This window comes from Erigeron canadensis, chromosome 5, assembly GCF_010389155.1.
Source record: "Erigeron canadensis isolate Cc75 chromosome 5, C_canadensis_v1, whole genome shotgun sequence".
Classification (NCBI taxonomy): domain Eukaryota; kingdom Viridiplantae; phylum Streptophyta; class Magnoliopsida; order Asterales; family Asteraceae; genus Erigeron; species Erigeron canadensis.
In genome coordinates this window covers 5,694,579-5,700,273 of record NC_057765.1, presented here as the reverse complement: position 1 = coordinate 5,700,273, position 5,695 = coordinate 5,694,579, and the positions used below count along the sequence as shown (strand labels likewise).

At 35.5% G+C, this 5,695-nt stretch overlaps 1 pseudogene; it reads right to left on the bottom strand.

Moving 5' to 3' along the window:
- Positions 1-334: 334 nt before the first annotated feature.
- LOC122601077 lies at positions 335-4,243 on the bottom strand (annotated as a pseudogene).
- Between the last annotated feature and the right edge of the window lie 1,452 nt (positions 4,244-5,695).

Sequence of the window (5,695 nt, the reverse complement as noted above, 5' to 3'; positions counted from 1 at the left end):
ATCCATCACTACGAACTCACCAACCTAGTGTTGACTTTGTTTAGTGCACTTTTCAGGTATTCATGTGAAGTTCGAGTATTGATTGGATACTTGTCGTTTCTGCTAGAGCTTGGACTGGGACTCCTATGGATCCCTGATCCGTTGTCCACTTAGGGTTCATGTTTAGTACTTATGAAATTAGTTGTAATGACCCGTTTTATTTCTCATTCATGGCTTCTTGTTTACTTTGTATCTTGTACCTTAAATGTTGGTTTGGATTCACCGAATCCTTTATTTTCATGTAGTTTATGTTCTACGATAATTCCACCGTGTGCTATATAAATTTAGTGATATTTCAGGCTCTAGCCCGGGGTGTTACAAGCTTCCCTGACTCCACAGCTTCTTCTATCGCCCGTCTTAAATTCCTACAGTTGTTTGTATTGTGCCCGTGATCTCTGTGGTATTCACAGTACTTTTCCATGTTTTTCTTCTTTGTGATGAGCTTTGTCGGGGTCGGGAAACTTGAAGCGACTCGTTCCGTGAAGAGGATTTGCTTCGGGGTTTTGGTGAGATTAGATAAGATATTAATTCCGCTATCTTTCTCTCTTCCACCCCATTGGTTATCTTCTCGCCCGTAGCGAGAAAATCTTCCATTCCTTCCGTATTCCTTCCGCTTTCTTCCCACAGAGGAATCCCCACTTGTTGTTTCCCTAGCATCTAGCCAGATGTGAGTTTTGCTTGTTAACCCGTCATAAGTTTCGGGTAAGTCGGTGCTCAGGTGTTCGATGAGCTCTACTGCGCGCAGCCCATGTATGAGTCCCAAGATCCTTTGGCTCTCTGCTAGCCCCCGTACTTGTTGTGTCTCATTTGTGTATCTTACAATGAAATCTCTTGTTTTTTCATTTTCTCTTTGCTTGATGTTGTGCACGGTGATGGGGGTCTTTCTATGCTTTTTCTGCATACTAAATTGCGTCTTGAATTTATTCTTTAGTATTTCAAAGTTGTCTATGCTAGTTCTTGGTAACCCGTCGATCCACTCCCGTGCATCATCAGTTAACGAGTACGAGAACGCGTAGCAAGTAGTTGGCATATCCCACCTCTGAATTAGGGCTGCTCCGATAAACTTTTTAAGAAAGTCAAAGCCCTGTATTATGTCATTGATTAGCAACATAGAAAGCCATTGCACTCCATAACCAACCCATAAAACATATATGTTTGTAGTACGAGATGTTTGTTTTCATTAATTTCTTCCAAGTTTTACTTAAGAATTTTTTTTGTATTATACATGAAAGGTACATTTTGAGAGATTTTTACTTGTACTAGTTGCTTGCTATCAAGCACCAATGCTTGAATTATCCATGGTCAAGCACCAATGCTTGAATTATCCATGGTCTACACTAAGCTCTATTGAATTCTAAGTAGCAGTGTAGCACCAATTGGTGTCCCATTGGCTACAACACACGAAATGACCACCCATAATTTTGGTGGAAACTTTAATAATTATTTTTTTGAAAGATGAATTTCACTGAAAACTTCATGTCGTAACGATGTAAAAATGTCTCCCAAATACATACAATAAAAACGTGGTAAATAAAAACAACATAAATAAAAACTAAAAGACGACAAGTTAAATAAAAGTGTGAAACGCAAACACCACCACTTTCACATAAACCCAGTTTTCCAAACAATCCATGAAGCAAAAGAAAGTATGTCTTCCACGCCGGCTAATGAGCAAAGTACTACACACTAACCAAAATCCGATTGCAAAACCAATCGCCCCGCCAATGTAAAACCATCTCTTAAGTTGATCTATGTGTCTGTCACTTTCATCACCAATGATGGATGGTACTTCAAATCTTTCATCTCCAGGGCAATATTTTGAAAGGGGAGGTCCACACAATCCCGCATTTCCTGTGTAACTTGAATTTTCAAACGATTGGAGTTGAGTGCCGGATGGAATTCTCCCCGACAAGTTATTATATGATACGTCTAGAAAATTTAACAAAAACATCTCTGATATACTAGATGGTACCCCTCCTGAAAATTGGTTTCTTGATAAATCCAACGTTAAAAGATCTTTAAGCTTGCCAATATTTTTTGGAATCTTCCCATGTAAAGCATTTCTTGATAAGTTGAGTGCAAGCAATCCACGAAGATCGGTTAAAGCATTAGGGAATTGTCCTGTTAGATTGTTGCATGATAGATCAATGCTTTTCAAAAATCCGAGATTGTTAGTGAATTCACGTCTAATCCCTTGCCATAGGACAATCTGAGTGTCAACATAACGACCACTAAGTCCATCAGGATCTTCGGAGAGAATATAATAATGTCGGTTATGTGCCAACATCATTAATCCTTGTTGAACCATGGAAGTAAGATTATTGACACATGAAGGGATGGTCCCATTGAGATTGTTCATTGACAAATCAAGAATTTGAAGATTTACAAGATGGCAAAACTCTAAAGGAATGGGTCCGAATAAATTATTGGAACCAAGGTTAAGAGCATACAATCCTAACATGTTTTCACCAATCCAAACAGGCATGTTGCCAGAAAATCTGTTGGCCCCTAAATCTTAAAAGGTTAAGTTGGTGCAATTCTTCAACGATAAAGGCAATTCTCCGGAGAAGTTATTGTTGTATAAATCCAACACATCAAGTAGATTCAAATATTCAAAAGATGCAGGAAGCCTTCCAAACAAATTGTTGTGTGCCAGATTTAAAAATCTAAGGTGTTTCAATTGCCATAAACAGTCTGGAATTTGTCCAAAAAATAAGTTATGTGAGAGATCCAAATAATTTAAAGGCCCATCAACAATTTGGCACAAAAAAGAGATTCCTCCGTAGAATTTGTTTTTGGAAAGATTTAAAAGATTCAAAGTGGAAGAAACATTCATTACTCGACCATAGAAGTTGTTGGAACTCAAATCTAATTCGGATGAAGCATGAAAGTTTGATAAATCTGGTGCTTTCTCGCTGAAATTATTGGAAGAGATATTTATGAACATAAGATTTGACATTCCAATATTTTCAAAAGTAGCACCTCCAAGAGAATTGGAAGTAATTTTTAGTTCAAAAAGCGTGGGCAATCCCCACAGTTTCTTACTTATGGTTCCATTTAACTGATTATCATCTAGGTATAATGTTTGAAGTGATGAAAAGTGTTTGATATCATCGGATATTGACCCAATAAATTGGCTACCTGAGGCGTCAATGAATGTTAACATAGCAGATGTGCATCCGGCGGATAATGATTTTAGAAAATCAGAAAATGGAACAATTGCTGAGTTGTTCATGAAACTTAGACTAGTCAAATTACAGAGGTTTCCAAGATATTTTGGGAATTCTTCTAACTTGTTTCCACCAAGATTAAAATACTTAATCTTATTGCTTCTAATTAGCGGGTACAACCAAGGATACATAGATGAGTTGAGATTGTTGTTTTTGAGAGAAAGGTTATCAATATTAGATGAAGAAAATGATGAAGAATATGGATGCATTACCTGTGAGAGGTTACATCCATCTAAATATAAAGTTGTTAGGTTTTGGAGAGTTAGAATTGCATTTACCCAATGATCAGCTCTGGCTAGTGAAATACCACTCATATCAAGTAATCTCAAATGAGATAAATCAGACATCCAACTTAAATTTTCAACTGAACACTTTCCAAGATCATTTAAATCAAGGCTTTCTAGATTTAGAAGGTTTCCAAGTTCTAATGGAATGTTTCCATTAAAAGTATTATGAGAAAGCCTAAGAGACCTTAAATGGGTCAATGAACCAATGGATTCGGGAATAGATCCATTAAAATAATTCCATCCAAAGTCAAGTTCTTTTAATTGGGTCAATGAGCCAATGGACTTGGGAATGATTCCCCTAAAAGAATTACCAAGAAGATAAAGTTCCCTTAATTCGGTCAAGTGACCAATAGACTCAAGAATAGTTCCGCTAAAATAATTATTTGAAAGTCAAAGATACCTTACTTGTGTCAACGACCTAATGGATTTGGAAATGGTTCCATTAAGGGAATTATGAGAAAGGTCAAGATGAGTCAAGTAGTTTAAATTAAACAAGGAATGGCCAATATCACCTTCAAGACGACAATCATACAAGTAAAGCTCCGTGACACGACCAGTCGTGTTGTTGCATGTGACACCGAGCCACATACAACAATCATCGTCTTCCTTTTTAGTTCCCCAACTCGAGAAATAATTAAAGGGGTCTTGAAGACCAACTTTAAAATCAAGAAGAGCATTTTGGTCCATATCGATGCACTTGACCTGTTTATCAGCTTTTGCCACGGGTTGTTTGTCAAGGAAAGTAGGACTTGTGATAGAAGTACTAGTAGTAATAGTGTTAACAACACATTGAAACAAAGACCACACAATAATAATGACCAAAACATGAGAATGTTTAAATTTATTAGAGAACATATTTGAAATCATGTTGTATAAAGTTCTTTCGGTATTTGTATTGCTAGCTGATCGATTACTGATACATCCGTCGATCAATTAAAGCTTCATATATAGTGAAGTTTGATTAAAGGAGTATACGCACTTTGACTTTAGTCAACGCTCTTTATGTCTTGTCAAATTGTAATTAATGAATTAATGGTCCAATCTAGACATAGGAATTGGAATGAATATATATAGCCCCGGGTTATACGTTACAGACTCTAAAAGTCTTGAAAATTTGTCATTACATGTTTTTCTACTTTTCACATTTGTTGGTCTGTAAATAAAGAGGATTATTGCACCATACATTTGAGTGTTAATAATGCTTTTTTATAAAAAGCAGTGTTAATTCCACTTTCTATTTAGAACTTCTCTAAAATGTAAAATCTTGGCCTCTTGGTAAAGGAAAACTAATAATCTAACTATTTAATATATTTAGTAATTTATTTATTTTTATTATAAAAATAATAATAATAATATACATTAACAAAGATATACGGGTATACTGATCTACAACACGTAATAGACAATGGAGCGAATGTTTAATTACCACTTGTATATTGTGTCAACATGCCTAATATTTGAAGGTACAAGTCCAAAAAGGTAACACGCCTAATAATAATAATAACAAAAAGTTTTTGAATTTTAATCAGTTCTTTTTACATGAAGCCGTGAAGGCTATGGACTACAATCAATTTCACATGTATGCAAACTTGATTTGCAATTGTTGTTTAAGAGTACTCATTAGTAAACCCCACGAGGATTAAGATTCCTTAAAGTTATCATAACTTTACCTATAAAGTTGAGAGCATCTCAACCATTAGATTGAAATCAAGGGTTAATATTCAAAAATCAAGTTTGAATCTTGATCCTTAATTTCAATCCAATATGATTAAAGAAGTATGAAAGGAAGCAAGGAAGACAGAGAGATAAGAGAGTCAATTAAAGAAGTATGATTAAAATGTATAAAAAAGAATCATACTGCATTTGTTAACAGTACTGGCACTGGCAGCCCAGATATCTCAGTCCAAGATGTGGCCCAATAAGTAGTGAAATGGATCGGCCCATGCTGAAAAAGAACGGGTCAATTGGATATAAGTGGAGCTCAATTAATGAAGCCCAATCGTTGCTGGTCATCATGGAAAATTTGCATTAATGTTATTTTAAATCTATTTTCATTTTAGTTGTTTTGATTAGATGTTGAATGTTACAAAAATAAAGTTACTCAGAATTTTCCTAAATTTTAGGTAAGCGGGTTACCAC